Source organism: Bubalus bubalis, chromosome 14, assembly GCF_019923935.1.
Source record: "Bubalus bubalis isolate 160015118507 breed Murrah chromosome 14, NDDB_SH_1, whole genome shotgun sequence".
Classification (NCBI taxonomy): Eukaryota; Metazoa; Chordata; class Mammalia; order Artiodactyla; family Bovidae; genus Bubalus; species Bubalus bubalis.
In genome coordinates this window covers 50,430,203-50,448,987 of record NC_059170.1, presented here as the reverse complement: position 1 = coordinate 50,448,987, position 18,785 = coordinate 50,430,203, and the positions used below count along the sequence as shown (strand labels likewise).

Sequence of the window (18,785 nt, the reverse complement as noted above, 5' to 3'; positions counted from 1 at the left end):
TTTGAGGGATCTCCATACTGTTTTCCACAGTGGCTGCACCCATTTACATTCCCACCAGCAATGTAGGGAGGGTTCCTATTTTGGTTTTTACATTGTGCATCTTTTGTATTTTGTTATAACACCAGCTACGTTTTATGGTTTCTTACTACGTGTCAGTAGAATGTAAGTGGGGAGAGGGTATCTGTTTTGTTCACTGTTGGTGTCCGTTTTGTTCACTGTTGGTGTCCATTTTGTTCACTGTTGTATCCTCAGCACCTAGCAGAGTGCCTGGTATACAGCAGTCACTCAGTAAAGATTTGCTGAATAAACAAATGAACAAGCCAGTTTGCGGGGCACTGAGGGCAGCCCTCCCCCTGGCTCATCCGGTTCTGACAAGTCTCTCTGTTTATCTGCTGTGAATAGGCAGGTGTGCCCAGCAGGGACCCCAAGAGCCTCACTCTGAACTTCAGGTTCTGCTGCCATAAGGAGGACTTCCCACCTCCCTTGGTTTTCCCAGAGTTCCCCCGGAAGGATTCCTGGTATTACACTTAGGCTGTATTTAAAGTCACACTGGGGAGTTCCCTGGCGGTTCAGTGATTAGGATTCCTCACTTTCACTGCCAAGAGCTAGGCTTCAGTCTCTGGTTGGGGAACTAAGATTCCACAAGCCATGCAGCCAAAAAAATAAAAAAGAATAAAAAAAATTAAAATCACACTGCCCCTAAAATATCCCCAGATTTGGTGAAAATGTGCCCATTCACTTTCCCATGACTTAATTTTTTTATAAGCCTTTTGATTTTTTAAACAATTATTCAAAAAAGTCCATTTTTTGGTACTGATGAACCTATTTGCAGGACAGGAAAAGAGATGCAGACGCAGAGAATGACCTGTGGACAAAAGAGGGGAAGGAGAAAATGGGACAAATGGAGAGAGAAGCACTGACATGTATATCCTTTATATCCTTGTATATACATGTGTAAAATAGAGAGCTGGTGACAAGCTGCTGTATAGCACAGGGAGCTCAACCTGGTGCTCCATGATGGCCTCCAGGGGTGGGAGGGAGGCTCAAGAGAGGGGGGCCATGTGTACAGGTATAGCTGATTCACTTTGTCGAACAGCAGAAACCAACACAACATTGTAAAGCAATTATCCTCCAATTTAAAGTAAATTTTAAAAAAATTACACAACTTTACAGAAAAAAAAGCTCCATTTTTAAATTTAGCTTTTGATGACAAACCATAATGGAAAAAAATATGAAAAAGAACATCTATGTTTACATATATATTAATATATATATCTGAGTCACTTTGCTGTAAGAAATAAACACAACATTGTAAATCAACTAGATTCCAATAAAATCTAGAAGAAAAATAAGACATTTAAATTTAGCTTCCTGAGTCTGTGCTTGTACCCGCAACACTTCCCTAATGATTTTCTGCTCCTCAGTAAGAAGAGGACACTTGATCCTGTCACGGACACACTTAACAACCGTGGAGGCACCAAGGGCCCAGATGACGTGGAGTTTTGTTTTCAGCATCTCAGTGGGATGCTCAGTCTCACAGCATGAACCCCTAGGACTTGACCTGGGCACAGGCCACATGTGGACTTTGGTGTGGCCCCACTCTTCTTGGTATAAAAGTAAACAATTCTCATACCAGGGATCAGGGCAGACTGATTAGAGACTGTGTCTTAAGTCAGCCTAGGATGGTGTGCCAAATGTAACCATTTTCACTGCCTCTATCCCCAGAAGAGGAAAAGAAATAGAAACGTTTATTTATGGAGATTAGAAAGAACTCTCTATGTATTAACAACATTAGCCCTAATCCTCTGCCATATATATTGCAGGTACCTCCCATTCTTTTCAGGTGCCTGTTTGCTTTATTTGTGGTATTTTTTTAAACTTGAAAATGTTTTTCCCTTTTTTATAGCAAAATCTAGCAAACTTCCTCATTATGTTCCCTTCCCCACCTTGGGAATTATATATAGAAGTCTCTTCTGCTCCAAGTAGGCTAATAATCATACATAATAACCATTTCTCTTAGGAATTCCCTGGCAGGCCAGGGGTTAGGACTCTGCACTTTTACTGCCAAGGGCCTCAGTTCAATCCCTGGTCAGGGAACTAAGATCTTACAAGCTGCATGGCAAAAAAAAAAAAAGCTATAAAGCCATAATTATCTCTCTGTGGAATTATCTTGAGTTGGGATTTAAAAAAAGAAAACTGGATGCTTGGGGCTGGTGCACTGGGACGACCCAGAGGGATGGAATGGGGAGGGAGGAGGGAGGAGGGTTCAGGATGGGGAACACATGTATACCTGTGGCGGATTCATTTTGATATTTGGCAAAACTAATACAATTATGTAAAGTTTAAAAATAAAATAAAATTAAAAAAAAAAAAAGGAAACTTAGCTTTTCAATGTAAAATCAAGGTGGTACATAGAATCCCTCCACAATAGTGCTACAAGGGCACCAACTTAGCTTGGCCATGAGTCCAGGGCAAACAAACCAGTCCCAGACTGGGGTGTCAAGGGTCTTGACCCTGGGAGGGAAGATGGAACTATCACCTCTGTTTCTTCTCCAGATCCTACAGACAGCAGAACATCTAACCCTGCAGATACTGCAATAAAAAGGGGCCTAGCTGCTCACTGCTCAAAAGCCAATAAAGAGGCAAGGTTGGTGGAAAGGAAAGCTTGCTTTATTTTGGATGCTGGCAACCTGGTGAGGCAGGGGGACGTAGGCCCAAAGGCTGACTCCCCCAACCTGACAACCAGTGGGCAAGAGCTTTTTGGGAGTGGAGGGAGGGGGCTCCATGTAGAAACGACACAGTCAATGGTGATGATCATCTTGGAATCGGTCATCAGTGGTCTGACCAGTTTCTTCTTGATCATTTTAAGTACAGCAAATCTTTAGTTCCTGGGTTCCCATTTCTTTGAGGCCAATTCTCAGAACTGTTGCAGCTTATGTCGTGGCTACAGTCTGATCACAGTAGAGTTAACTTCTTCCACCTGGAGGAGGTTTCCGTGTCTATAAGACAGCTCACAGGATATGGCTCAGAATATTATCTATAGCATTTAAGGAGGAAAGAAAGGCCCTTGACTTTGCTTACTGGCCAAAGTATTATTGTTTTGTCCTATTCAACTGCTTTTATTTTTGTGTTTTCTCACTTTTCTGATTAAACTTATTCTTTGGATAAAGTTTTTCCACAGACAAAAGGCAGCCTGAAACATGGAGGGCAAGGACTACAGGGTTCCGCTCCGTTTCAATACTACTTCAGTTCCTTAGGGTCAATAACCTTGAATATATCCTGGCATTATTGTAGGCAATAAGGAGGTATCTTTGTATCAACGTGTGTATTCAGAGAATTTTTCTCATTAAATTTCTAAGAACTGAAAAACAACAACAAAAATTAAGTAGCTTCAGGACGTCCCTGGTGGTCCAAGGAAGTTAAGAATCTGCCTTGCAATGCAGGGGACACAGGCCCAATCCCTGGTTGGGGAACTGAGATCCTACGTGTGGCAGAGCAACAAAGATCCCAAGAGCCGAAACTAAGACCGGACAGGGTCAAATAAATAGATACATAGTTTTTAAAAATTAAAAAAATTAAATAGCTGTAAAGCAGTCCTCAACAGTAATAGAAAATTAGCTAAGGAAGAAAAAGGAAAGAAACCACAAAACACAACTCACCCAAATGAAATATATGTTAAAACATGGAATTGTCTATACATATGAATGAGAATTGTTTAGGATGAAGGGATTTGCATCATAAAACTAGTTTACCAGTAACTTGTAATAAATTCTAAATATTTATTGAATTCCTATGAATTCCAAATAAAGGGTCCTGCTTCCAATTTCTTGGAAGAAAACCTGGATCCCATAAGAAGGTGGGAGGCATTTTAGAGGCTTATTTTGAGCCACTGGTCTCCCAAAATACACAAGCAAATCAACTTTGTTTTTTGGGGTTTTTTAAAGTATTTATTTCGGTTGGGTAGGTCTTTGTTGCTTCACACGGGCTTTCTATGTCATGGCAAGCGGGGGCTGCTCTCTAGTCGTGGAGTGTGGGCTTCTAGTTGCAGAGCACGGGCTCCAGTGTGTGGGCTCAGTAGCTGTGGCGCACAGGCTTAGTTTCCCCGAGACATGTGGAATCTTCCCAGACCAAGGACTGAACTCGTAGCCTCCCCATTGGCAGGCGGGTTCTTAACTACTGGACCCCTAGGGAATTCCAAATCAACTTTGTTTTGATTCGACATTGAGCATGCTAATTTTCTGGATACAGCTCCATCTTACAGAAATCACAGCAAATGAAATTTGTCCCCTGCAGAACTTGTTGGAACCTCCCTCTGTTGTGGAGATTCCTTGGTGGCTCAGATAGTAAAGAATCCACCTGCCAAGCAGGAGACCCAGGTTTGAGCACTGGAGAAGGAAACAGCCACCCACTCCAGTATTCTTGCGTGGGAAATCCCATGAACAGAGGAGCCTGGCGGGCGACAGTCCATGGGGTCACAAAAGAATTGGACACAACTTAGGGACAGACTTTCTGTTGTATTTGAAAAAATAAAGTTACAGCAGCAGTTGGGGTTATGTGGTGACAGGAGGAATGGTAATCAGCTGCTAATTAGAATTCAGTGAAATATTAGGGCAATCATCACAGGAAACTCCCACTCAACACTATACATAAGTTTAAAATGCCCAAGGGTAGCAATTAACTTCTGGAAATAGTAGCAGGTATGCGTACTTGAATTGAAGTTAATCAACGCATCTCTATTACCTACACAGTTTACAGAGGCTACAGCTTGATATTTTAATGGAGCGATATCAGTCTGGTGTTTATACCCAGGAGTGTGGATTTATACATTTAAAAATATCCTTATTTTCATTGTAAAACTGTTGCTAAAGAAAATTGGCTTCAACAAAACATTCTTTTTATATTGGACTCTCCTCTTTCTTTTTTCCTTGGAGATTATTTAGGCTTTTCATCAGGGAGAGGTTCTTAGGTAACCTGCAAACACAAGACACAAACAGATCTTCAAAGTCGTATTGACCTTATAGGGACCTTCACTTTGTGGAGACTTGTGTCAGATCTTTTAAACGAGTCAAAGGAAACTTGGAAAAATGATTTTTTTCTGCCTTAAGTTGCAATTGAAAACCTTATTTGAACCATGGAAAAATTAGAGAAACAGTCCAGAACATAGCCAAATAACATAGTCTAGACTTTACCTCGGAGAAGGCAATGGCAACCCACTCCAGTACTCTTGCCTGGAGAATCCCATGGACGGAGGAACCTGGTGGGCTGCCATCTATGGGGTCGCACAGAGTCGGACACGACTGAAGCGACTTAGCAGCAGCAGCAGGAGCGGACTTTACCTGCGTACAGGATGCTGTAATTGCTGGATCTTGACTTAAAATTTGCACTTAAAAAGATGCAAGACAACAACTACACAGTCCGTCTATTTATAGATAAAAAATAATACCCAGTCATTTCATCTAGTGGAGAAAAGTTCGGTTTCTTCACATTCAACCCAGAAGATATTCAAACATATGGCAGATATCACATATAACATTTTAACAGATTTATTTGCCTGGCAAATATATAGCTGGCCACACAGTAGATCCTCAGGAATTGTTAAGTGAATCTTTTAAGTATCCTTTAGATTATTATTCCATAATGTATTTATCTATTTTGGGGCATTTGTATATGAGAACATAAATATTACTTTATTGCACCAACCCCAGAGTATTACTTATTGCTGTTTAACAAATTGCCTCCACAGTGGCTTGTATAAATAAAAATGCTGCTTCTTTCAGTTTTTGTGGAGCAGGAATCCAGGCACAGTTGAGCTGAGCTGCATGAAGGGGCAGGTGAGCAGTCAGCTAGGTCTGGGTTCTCATCTAAAGACTAGACCTGGAGGGTAGAAGCCACTTCTAAGTCACACACCTGGTTATTATCAGTCTCAGGAAATCAACTTTCAATCTTACTCACCTGAGCCTCTCCATAGGAACTGACTAACAACATGGTCACCAGCTTCCCCAAGGGAACCAGGCAAGAGACAGGCAGCAAAAGTTGGGGCCACTAAGATGGAATCTGCAGTCCTTCATCACCCAGTCTCAGAACTCACACCATCGCCTCCACCAGATTGTCTTCTCTAGAAGTGAGTCACTCAATCCAGCCCACATGGAAGGGAGGGGATCATAGAACAATGTAATACCAGGAGGCAGAGATCAGAGGGGGCTGATTTCAGAGACTCTTTCCATGATCAAAATCAGTCCATGAGGATCTTATGGAGAGGAAGTAGCTGGATATGCTCTGTTATTTTTGTCTGCCTGCCATCTGTTTGGGAAATGACTCCTCGCTCCTTCTCAGTCTCTGTGGCTCTGGAGACTGAAAGCTCGCCTCACCCTGGCTCTTGGGGCTGGGCAGCCATGGTGTCCCCGGCCTGGTCAGTAACAATACTGCATCTCCGTGGCCGGAATGACTGGTTTGGGGATGAAACACAGAGAGTCCTTTTTCAGGAGTTGACACAGGTGCTGCAGAAACCAGGCCTCCTAGGATCGCAGGTGCTGTGAAACGTGGGAAACTGGAATTCTTCTGTCTTCTGTGTCTATATATAGGACTCCTTTGCTCCATGTGAAAAAATTCTTAGAATAAAACAGAGCTGAGAGGTGCAGAGTGAGTTAAACACACCAAATCCTCGTACATCTCCTACCTCTCTGAGCCCAGCTCTTCCTAAAGTCAGGCTTACCTTTTCTTTTGCTTTTTAAATTTATTTGGCTGCACTGCATCATGTGGGCTCTTAATTGTGGCACGTGGGATTGAGTTTTCTGAGTAGTGATGGAACATGGACCCCCTGCATTGGGAGCACAAAGCCTTAATCACGGGACCACCAGGAAGTCTTTTCTTTTCTTTTCTTAGTTAGCTTTGAATCGGGTTTTTAATCACTTTCATCACAACAGCAACAACAAAATGGTTCTAATATATCCAGATGTTATGGATGTGGTCGCAAATACACTATCTTCCCTTAATAAAACCATCATAGCAGTGGCTTTTATAAAGTTGTCTAAATACATTTAGTATATTTAAATTTTTTAACCTTATCAGCATAATGTTTAGAAAACCAAGCTCCATGTGTTTCCTATTGTTTGAACTACTTCCTTTATTCACCTTAAATTTACTTTTCTCAAGATTCAGGAAACGTCTTCTTGTTCCATTTAAGTTCCCTAAGAACGGGGACAAATGCTTTCCTAATTATTATTTCCTGCCTAACGTGCAGCACAATAGCTGGCCACACAGTAGATCCTCAGGAATTGTTAAGTGAATCTTTTAAGTATCCTTTAGATTATTGTTCCATAAGGTCAAGACTTGATTTGGGGACCTCCCTGGCAGTCCAGTGGGTTAAGACTCTGTGCTCCCAATGCACGGGTGTGAGTTTGATCCCCGGGAACTAAGATCCCACTTGCTGAACGATGTGGCCAGATAAATAAATAAATACATAAACAAAATAAAAAACAAGACTTTATTTTTGCCTGTATGAAAACCAGTTCAGTATTTTCATGTTAACTTCAGGTTATTCCTATATACTTGGGCTTTTCATAATCACTGCTCTAAACAATTCATAAAATCATTAAGTGAGACTAATCATAGAGGAATGCCAATGTTTATACTTCTTCCCCCAAGGAGAGCTCCTGAATCCTAAACCATTATTTCATGTCTCTAAGCAACTTCCCTCTGCTTCACCCCTAGTCTCCATCACTCCATGGTGACTCTATTTCTGAAATAGCCTTTTGTGTGAAACTTTGTGAAAGGCTTTTTGAAAATCTTAATGGACGCTATTCATGAGCTTTTGTACATATGCGTATGTGCCTCCTACTAGGGATTTATTAGCTCTGTGAGGCTGGTTTCCTCTTTTAAGACCATATAGGCCCCTCCAGCTCCTTCCTTGTCTCCCCAGGAGCATAGGTGTGCATGCAGTTGTCTTTTGAGGAGAAGGGCTCAGCTCTTCTCTGTGGATCTGTTTTGATGGGTTTTCAATATGTGGCAGGTATTGTAGAATAATGTAGGGTGGAGACTGCCAAAGTCAAACTCTCCTAAAAGAGATGAATAACTTTGGTTCAGTTAGCATGCTGAGGTCAGAAACAGGGAAATAGGGGCTCTGGTATGGTTAATATGGGCTGAAAGTGGGAAGTTAGGTTAGAAACACAGGAAGTTGGTGGTTGTCAGCCAAGGGTCAGGAATGTCACAGTCCTTTAGGAATCTGACAGTGGCATTGGTTTCCTCTTTCTTCAGGTTCCCTCCTCTCTTGATCTCTGCACATCATGCTTCCATCCTGCCTTGGAAAATACTCCTTCTCAGTCTTTCCTGGAGGCTCTTTGTCTCTCTAATGTGATTGTTTTCCATCTTTGGTCTTATTATGTCTCCGTCTGCATGTTGCCATTGTCAACTTCACATCCTCCCTTCGATTTAGGGAATCTATTTTATAGGCTGATAGAAATGTAAGTCATAGTAATTATAAATGTGTAAATTTGGGTCACATAGTTCTTCTCTGAGCTCCAGATGAGTCTATTCACCTCCCTAGAGGACACATCCATGTCAGTAGCCCACAGATGTTCCAAACCTGTGTCAGAAATCAAAGAACATCAGAACATGTCCAAGATCATGTACAGGTCTGTACATAATTTAAGGCCTTTTTCCCTCCCTTGGCATTGCTTTGGGATCTTAATTCCCCTACCAGAGATTGAACCCATGTGCCCTGAAGTAGAAGGACAGAGTGCTAGCCACTGGACTGCAGGGGAATTTCCAAGGCCTGTTTCACTACGCTGCTGCTGCTGCTAAGTCGATTTAGTCGTGTCCGACTCTGTGCGACCCCATAGACGGCAGCCCACCAGGCTCCGCCGTCCCTGGAATTCTCCAGGGAAGAACACTGGAGTGGGTTGCCATTTCCTTCTCCAATGCATGAAAATGAAAAGTGAAGTCGCTCAGTCGTGTCCGACTCTTAGCGACCCCATGGACTGCAACCCACCAGGCTCCTCAGTCCATGGGATTTTCCAGGCAAGAGTACTGGAGTGGGGTGCCATTGCCTTCTCCGTGTTTCACTATAGATGACCAAAAATAAACAAAAAACCCTACTATATTTCACAGAGTCTAAGGAGAATCTGGACAGGATGGGGGTACAACTAGGTTCAGAAAGACCTGGAACCAGAACCTAAAATCCTGATGATTTCTCTCCAGATTATACCTCTATACCTCCCACCCCCCACAACACCCCCCGTTATCCGTTTCATATCTTTTGATGTGGACTAAATTCTTCTGCTTCTCAGTTTACCTGGTGGGAAACAATAAAGATTTCCATTTTCCCTGCTTTAGTCATGCAGAGCGAGACTGACCTGATTCTTTCTGGGTTTTCAATTCAAAACCCTAAAGAAGAAAGTCATTGACCCAGCCATGGTCAAAGTGCCCACCCATCAGCTGATCAACTTTGGCCCTACATGTATGTGTATGTAACTCGAAGTTGTCCTGTAGTTCACTGATGCTCTGGTCATTCTGCTTCAACCTTTTTTCTCCATGTGTTTCATTTTGGAAAGTTTCTATTACTGTGCATTATACTCTCTATTTATTTGGCTACACTGGGTCTTAGTTGTGGCCAGTGGGACTTTTTTTTTTAGTTGCAGCATGCAGGCTCTTAGCTGTGGCATGTGGGATCTAGTTCCACCACCAGGGATTGACCCTGGGGCCCCTGCATTGGGAGCTTGGAGTCTTAGGCACTGGACCACCAGGGAAATCTCTGCATTACTACTCTTTTCTTTAGTTGTGTCTTATCTGCAGCTATTCACATCCAGTATGTTTTTCACTGTAGACATTATATTTTTTGTACCTGTTATGTTTTTTAAATTTTATTCCATTTTGTTACTTAAAGTGCTTACTCTTTTGTTTAGATTCTTAAACATATGGAATATATAATCACATATAATTATTAACATAACAGCTGTTGTAATGTCTTTGCCACTAATTTTATCTTTGTCTAATGTCCATGTCATTTCTGGGTCTGTTTCTATGGATTGCTTTTTCTCCTCATGATTCATGGTATTTTTCTTCTTGTTTGTATGCCTGGTCATTTTTCACTGGATGCCAGACATTGTGAATTTTACCTTCTTAGGTGCCAGATATTTTTCTATTCCTATGAAAGTTTTCTTGAGCTTTGTTCTGAGAAGCAGTTAAATTACTTGGAAAGAGTTCAATCCTTTACACGGTTCTGCTAAGCTTTGCCAGGCAGGCTGAGAATGGCCTTCATTCTGGAGCGCATCTTGCCACTCCTCTGAGGCAGTGCTCTTTTGCATGCTCCACCTGATGCCCTGGGAATGATAAGGTTCTTCATTCCAGGATGAGTCCCTCTGGTCCTACCTTTGAGTAGTTTCCCCACACTCGGGGGCTGACCAGTCCTCAACTGAAGGCCCTTGGGGACCCTCCGCTGGTCTCTGGAGCTCTTTCCTTGGGTGGCATTCCCATCGCTGCCACTGGACCACTCAGGGACACAATGTCACAGCCTCCCTGGACACCAGGGTCCACCGGGGTTCCCACTGTCTGAGCTGCCCCTGCAAAACTCTCCAGGCAGTAGGCTGAGACAACCACAGTGCTCACCTCACGTGTCTCCACTCTCTCAGGGATTGTTGTCCTGGGGTGCAGTGTCTGAAAACACTCGTTTCCTGTATTTTCCTGTCTTTCAAAATTGTTTCAGAAAGGAGAAAGGTAAATCCAGTTGTTGCTGTCATGCCATCTGGGCCAGAAGTAGAAGTCCAATCTTTTGAAACTAATTGCAGTTTTTTTTTTTTTTAAACTTTAATCTCATGAGATTTCCCTGGCAGTGCAGTGCTTAAGACTCCTGGCTTCCATTGCAGGTGGCACAGGTTTGATCCTTGGTGGCGAGGGGCCTAAGATCCCACATGCTGTGCATTGGAGCCAAAAAAATCAATAAAATGTGTGCACAGATCACAGCGTCTTCATCTTTGCATCTTGGAATTTAACACAGCAAGTGCTCAACATATGTTTAGTGAAAGGAATTGAAAACTGTATATAATTACACCCAGAGACCAATCTTCACTGTTTATTCCACAGCGTGTTTAAAGCTGTTACCTGCAAACGTGGGCTATAATTTAAACATTCCTATATTCTGGACTTGACTCCATGTGTTTAAATCAAGTATGTCATTAGCAAAATTCTCAGCCATCAAAGGCGATTCTCAACAAAAGTGGTTTAGTTAGAAGTGTATTTCTGAAGCCCTTCTACTGATGAGGGTGGCAGACGGTTGGCATATGTCTTCTGTGCATTTGGTTTACTGCTTATGTTGAATATAAGATCTTCTTCTAAGTGTGTCACAGATTTTTGAAAAAGGGCTTGTGTATTTACAGCTCATGTTGAGCAGAATGCAACTGCAAATTCCAAGCAAACAACCTCATCATTTGCTTCCTCGTGTAGTGAAACCCTTCCCTAACTGAAAAGGAAGTCAGACCACAATCTCCAACAGTGCATTCAACCCTGTGGAGGTGCAATGGTTGCTCAGCAGTAATAGATGCTACCGTTTGATATTAGGCTTTTCAAGAGTCAGACTTCTGAGATTCTGTCATAGGTCCGTCCTGGACTGCACATTTTCTCATATGATAAAGTCCATCCACAGCCCCTTCCCAAACCTCTGGGATACTTTGTGTAGTTTGAGCTTAAACCTACTTGAGGGCTCAGTGCTTTCTTTTCTAACCTAAATAAAAAATATCCCAAGAAATAAGTGACAATGAATTCCCTAAGTCCAGTGCCTAGGGCTCCATAATTCCACTACAGGGGGCATGGGTTCTATCCCTGATCTAGGAACTGAGATTCTACATGCCATGTGATGCGGCCAAAATATTAATTAATTAATTTAAAAAAACCTCTTCATATGCAGTAATGTGGATGGACTTAGAGATTATCATACAAGTGAAGTAAGTCAGACAGAAAGAGGAATACCATATGATATGTCTTATATGTGGAATCTAAAAATAGGATACAAATGAACTTATTTACAAAATGGAAAACAGACCCACAGACATAGAAAACAAACTTATGGCTACCAAAGGGGAAAGGTGGGGGAGATGGATAAATTAAGAATTCATGATTAACATATACGCACTGTGTGTGTGCTCAGTGGCTCAGTCATGCCTGACTCTGCAGTCTCATGGACTGTAGCCCACAAGGCTCCTCTGTCCATGGGATTTTCCAGGCAAGAGTACTGGAGTGGGGTGCCACTTCCTACTCCAGGGAATATTCCCGCCCCAGGGATCAACCTGCATCTCTTGCATCTCCTGCGTTGGCAGGTGGATTGTTTATCACTAGTGCCACCTGGGAAGCCATATATATACACTACTATCTATAAGATAGACAGCCAACAATAACCTACTGTATAACACAGGGAACTCCGCTTGATACTCTGTAATAACCTAAATGGGAAAATAATTTGAAAAAGAATAGATATATGTATATGTATAATTGAATCATTTTGCTGTACACCTGAAACTAATACAACATTGTAAATCAACTATATTCCAATTAAAAAAAAAAACTCTTGAAGACAAAATGCCCAACCCAAAGGAAACTCTCAAGTGCTAGAGTTTCAGGCATAATGGGGATAAATATTTTGAGTGCTTTTAAGTTGCTCATCTCACCCATACATAAGGCTAGCCCTGCCAGAGTATGGATGACTATAGCTCTATCACTAAATAGGAAGAGGGGTACTAGAAGAGACCATTTAAAAAATTCCAGATGTACTGTTCCACTGCATCCTAAGAGACGGCTGCTTTTACGAACAGCAATGATATAAGTGAAACCTTATTCCCTAAAGGAAAAGAGAAAAGAAAAATCAGTGGTTTGGAACCTTCAGTCTTTTCTAGCAACCTACTCAAGCCAACAATGACCAGTTCCATTGATTTTGTTTATTTTAATCTAATTAAAGTATCCAACAGCCACTTTCCTTCCCTCTTATTATTTTGGGAAAATATCATGCTTTGAAGTAGTCTAATCTAGGCTGATAAAAATGATCAATGTTCAGATTTCTTTAGGAAGATATACTAAATTCCATGATGACAGAAATGATGCTTACCTTTATTCTGTCCATTGATTGCTGTGTCTCATTTTGTGCCAATGGCATGTTGTTTTGATTACTGTAGCTTTGTAGTATTGTCTGAAGTCTGGGAGGATTATGCTGTCTGCCTTGTTCTTTTTCTTCAGTACTGCTTTGTCACTGCTGGGTATTTTATGATTTCATATACATTTTAGGATTATTTGTTCTAGTTCTGTGAAAAATGTCATGGGTAATTTGATAGTGTTAGTTGCCCAGTTGTGTCTGACTCTTTGTGACCCCATGGACTGCAGCTCACCAGGCTCCTCTGTCCATGGAATTTTCCAGGCAACAATACTAGAGTGAGTATCCATTCCCTTCTCCAGGGGATTTTCCTGACCCAAGGATCAAACCTGGTTCTCCTCCATTGCAGGTATCTAAGCCACCAGGGAAGCACATTAAATGTATAGATTTCTTTGGGTGGTATGGTCATCTTAGCAATATTAATTCTTCCAATCCAACAGCATGGGATATCTTTCCATTTCATTGAATCCTCTTCAGTTGCCTTTATTAATGCTTTGTAGTTCTCAGCATATTAAGTCTTTCACCCCTTGGTAAGGTTTATTCCTAAGTGTTTTATTTTTTTGATAGAATTTTAAAAGGGATTGTTGGTACTTCCAAGGTGGTTCAGTGGCTAAGACTCTGAACTCCTAATGCTGGCGACTTGGGTTTGATCCCTGGTCAGGGAACTAAATCCCACATGCCACAACTAAGAGTTTGCATACCACAACTAAAGATCTTGCATGCTGCAACTGAGACCTGGCACAGTCAAGTAAATAAGTAAATATTTTAGAACATAAAAAATAAAATGGATTGTGTACATTCCCTTTCTGGTATTTCATTGTTAGTGTAAAGAAATGCAACCAATTTCCGTATATTTATCTTGTATCCTGCTAACTTGCTAAATTCTTTTATCACTTTGAATAATTTTTGTGTGGAGTCTTTAAGATTTTTTTACCTATCAAGTTCACTAATCTTTTCTTCTGTATCGTCTGATCTGCTGTTAATCCCATCTAGTGTCTTTTTTTGTGTTTTCCATATTTAAAAGTTCAGTGTGGAAATGTGGATTACATCTTTTCTTTTTCTTTTGGCCATACTGCATAGCTTGTGGGATTTTACTTCCCAACCAAGGATCAAGTCTGTATCCCCTGCAATGGAAGTGTGGAGTCCTAACCGTTGGACTGCCAGGTAATTCCCAGATTACATCTCCAAGTATCCCTTTGTCATGCTTCTTTAACACATGGAGTATAACAACTGTTTTAATGTTCCCATCCACCAATTCTATCATAAGTTCCATATGGAGGTCTATTTCTATTGATTGATTTTTTTTCTCACTGAGGGTTGTGTTTTCCTGCTTCTTTTTGTTCTGTTATTTTGTGCAGACACTAGACTGTGAATTTTATATTGTTGGATGCAGGATTATTATTATATTCCTATAAGTATCTTTTGAGCTTTATCCTGATTTGCAGTTAAACAACTTGAAAACCATTTGATCTTTTCAAGGTTCACTTTTACATTTTGTGAGGTGGAGCCCAAGCAGCCTTCCTTCTACAGCTAATCTGGCCCCTCTCCTGAGGACATATTCTTTTTAGTGTTTGACTTAATGTGTGGTAGTGAAGAGGTTTTTGTTCTGGCAGAGGTTTGGCCTGTAAGGAGTGTTCAGCCTCCTCCTTACAGGTGGTAGTACTTTCTCTAGCCTCGGGCTCTTTCCTCACAGGAATGTTCTGATCTCAGCTCAGCTGAGGACTTGAGGGAACCCTCTGAAGTTCTCCAAGGCTCTCTGTCAGAGGGTCCTCTGCTCTCCTGTGCTCTGCCCTGCAAGTTATAACCGCTTTCACTTCAGTTCTGTCATTTTCATGGTTCTTCAGCTCAGAGATTCCCTTGGGCACCATTTGCGTTTCTCCCCCCTGGAGCCAGAGAAGACTCTTGAGATTCCCTTGGACTGCAAGGAGATCCAACCAGTCAATCCTAAAGGAAATCAATCCTGAATATTCATTGGAAGGGCCAATGCTAAAGCTGAAGTCCCAATACTTTGGCCACCCGATGCGAAGAGCTGACTCATTGGAAAAGACCCTAATGTTAGGAAAGACTGAGGGCAACAGGAGAAGGGGGCAACAGAAAATGAGATGGTTGGATGGCATCACCGACTCAATGGACATGAGTTTGAGCAAACTTTGGGAGATAGTGAAGGACAGGGAAGCCTGGTGTGCTGCAGTTCATGGGGTCGCAAACAGTTGGACATGACTGAGTGACTGAACAACTACAACTCCTTGAGCTACAGCCTGGAAAGTGTGGATGGTGAGCTGGGACCCCTCAGGGGTTTCCTTATCTGAGGGAACACTGTCTTCTTCTTTGGCTATGCCATGCGGCTTGTGGGATTTTAGTTTCCCAACCAGAGATTGAGACCAGGCCTTTAGCAGTGAAAGCACTGAGTCCTAACCACTGAAAAGTGAAAGTGAAAGTTGCTCAGTCGTGTCCGACTCTTTGCAACCCAATGGACCACAGAGTCCATGGAATTCTCTAGGCCAGAATATTGGAGTGGGTAGCCTTTCCCTTCTCTAGGGGATCTTCCCAACCCAGGGATCAAACCCAGGTCTCCTGCATTGCAGGTAGATTCTTTTACCAGCTGAGCCACAAGAGAAGCCCCCTAACCACTGAACCTCCAGGAAATTCCCAGGAACACTGTCTTAAGCTTTTTTTGGGGTCCATATCTGTGAGCCAGTGTTTTATATTTCCAATTTCTTAATTAAGGTAAGAGAGTAAATCCGATACCTACTACATCATGGCTGGAAGCATAACCCACCTGATGTTTTTGATCCCACCAAGTGACCTTATTCATGGTATTACATCTGGTAACAAGACTAACAGGCCCAAGGAATTGCTAGGTGGAACAGTGGTTAGGACTTGGCACTTTCACTGCTGAGGGCCTGGATTCAATCCTTGGTTGGGGACTAAGATCCTATAAGCCACATGACACAGTGAAACAAAACAAAGCAAAAAATAAGACTAACAGGCCTGTAACTGGAATGATACACTCCAGTGAATGATACACTTACTCAATTATTTACTGTGTGTCAATGACATTTGTATCATAGGCTGACAAAGAAGTTCTCTTTAAAGTTTTTTTAAAGACTAGTTGTTTTTTTTTTTTTTTTGGTCCCAATTTTTTTGGCCTCATGGCATGTGGCATCTTAGTTCCCTGACCAGGGATCGAACCCCACTGCCTGCAGTGGAAGCTTGGAGTCTTAGCAATTAGACTGCCACTGAAGTCCCCCAATTTTTTATTAAAAAAAATTGAAGCCTATGGAAACTTGAAAAAATTAAACAATGGAAATCCATAAGCCCTTCTGCTAGATTCACAAATTATTATTTTGCTACATATACTTCATTTCTCTATATATACTTTTCAACCAATTAAAAGTAAGTTTTACACCTAAATATTTATTCTGCTTCTTCCAAGAAAAAGACATTGTCTTACATAACAAGAGCATTATCTTCTCTAAGAAATTTAACACTCTTACAATAATATTCGCTATTATATAGCCTGTATTCAAATTTCCTCTAGTTGTATTTTTCTCTTTCCAGAATCACAGTCCAATCAAGAATCACTCACTGTCTTTGGTGCTTATGTTTCATAAAGCTCTTTTTCTCTGCCATCTTTGTCTTTTATAATGTTGACAGTTTTGAGGTGCTCAGACCTGATATCTTGTTGAATTTAGATTTTTATAAACTGTAATAGTGTTAGTAAATTTTATGACAACTTGGGAAAAGAAACGCCTCATTGTTTTGGAATCATATTCATCCTGTCACTTTGCATACTATTAAATTTTGGCTATGAATGAATCTTATGTTAAGAACTAATATATCTGAAAATTGCTCAGTGACTCAACTGTGCTATTACAAAACTTAGAAGTAGAAGCAATCTAATACTGTATTTCTCCCTGGTGAAGGGAAAGGCAATTGAGAAACTTTAGCTGTTTTGTTTTGTCATTTTTCTGTCTTAAGATCATAGGGTTGCTTAAAAACACAGTGAAACTTCTTTGCAAGCACAGTTCTTATAATCAAAATAGAAAGTCAACACTTTCATGTTGACTCTTAAGCAGCTGAACTTGCATACCCCTTCCTCCTCCAAGTGAAATGGAATAGAAAAATACTTATTCTATTTTTTTTTAACTTTTTATTTTTATTGGAGTATGGGTTCAATCCCTGGGTCGGGAAGATCCCCTGGAGAAGGAAATGGCAACCTATTCCAGTATTCTTGCCTGGGAAATCCCAGGGATGGAGGAGCTTAGTGGGCTACAGTCCATGGGGGTCACAAAGAGCTGGACACAATGTAGTGACTAAATTACAACAGTTGATTTACAATGTTGTGTTAGTTTCAGTTATACAGCAAAGTGAGTCAGTTATACACATCCATGTATCTATTCTTTTTTCAAATTATTTTCCCAATTAGGTTGTTACATAATACTGAGCAGAGCTTCCTCTGCTACATGGTAGGTACTTGTTGGTTATCCATGTTAAATACAGCAGCGTGTACGTGTCCATCACTTGTCGTATTCAGATTCCCAGGAATATGCATGAGAGAAAGAAATGCATTTTTCTCCTGATGAAAACGACTTCATTTTACTTTCAGAAATTTCAAAACTACCATCTGGTAGTCAACCCTGTTTTTCCACCAGATGGCAATAATCCATAATGGCTGAGCACGATGAATGGAATGTACACAAGGGTGTGAGCATTAAAAGGGCTGTGAGTGCTCAACATGTAATGTAGGAAAAATGATAAGTCCCAGGAGAAGAGGATAAACAGTGGGTTGCTAAGCCTGACCCTCTGGGGGCCAACAACAACCGTCATAAAAGGGATCACGTCACTCATCTTTATTATCGTGGAATCACAGAAGGAAACAATCTGCACCATTTCTTTTCTTTTCTTTTTTTTTTTGTTTCTTGAATCATAGTAAAGAAAAAAAAAAACAAAAAACAGAAGATAAGGTGGAGACAGTGTTGATATGTAAGTATCAACCACATTTTTTGGCCACATTCATGGCCAAAAAGATGTTGCATGCTTCCTAACAGGAGACACAAATTTAGGAAGGGTATTTTAAGAAAAAGGAGGAAGAAAGAAGTTGCAGAAACTGCTGATGAAATCTGAAGTTTGTTTCTCTGTCCTGCTGACACCAATTTGCTGGTCTTTCAAAATCTGTTTAGCTAGTGTATCTATTTGGTTTTGATTTTAGACGGCATCACAAATATCCAAGCCAACAGTGGACCATCTGGCCCACATGATGCCTGGTGCGCGATAGTCCAAACTCAAGGTGCAGGTCTTTCCACGACAAGCTCAGGGGACAGGACTTCCGCCTCCCGCTGAAGAGCTGTTGTTTTCTCCTCCTCTGGGTTCTTTGTTTCTGAGTACTGGATAGTTCTCTGATAAAGGCCAGGCTGTTCTTTTTGAAGACTAAATACTACCGACTTTTATCATTGTTTTCAGCATTTTACTTTTTGAAAAATAACAATAGAGTCACAAAGAAATTTTAAAAAGAAGTTCTGGCTTGTGAGTGAGATGGCAGTTCTAGAGTTCGCAGTGAACTGGAAAGAATGGAAACGAGGCTCATTCAGACGAAATTTCCAAGGAGACTGTTAGGAACATTTCTTTTTGTTTTAGTTAATAGATCAAGTGATCT

General features: G+C 41.2%; 1 protein-coding gene and 1 long non-coding RNA gene across 2 annotated transcripts in view; one reads left to right on the top strand and one right to left on the bottom strand.

Annotated features, from left to right (window-relative positions):
- Nucleotides 1–2,354: 2,354 nt before the first annotated feature.
- Nucleotides 2,355–8,886, bottom strand: LOC123329238. Its single transcript, XR_006544609.2, has 2 exons — nt 5,953–8,886; nt 2,355–4,971 (listed from the first exon to the last, which is right to left on the bottom strand). It is a non-coding gene; the product is annotated as an uncharacterized LOC123329238 (long non-coding RNA).
- ARHGAP12 (Rho GTPase activating protein 12) overlaps nt 6,101–18,785 on the top strand; it is a 146,889-nt gene continuing 134,204 nt past the window's right edge. Inside the window, exon 1 of the mRNA XM_044928065.2 lies at nt 6,101–6,121. The gene's annotated coding sequence lies outside the window, so the exon portion shown is untranslated. The remainder of the gene's footprint in view (nt 6,122–18,785) is intronic.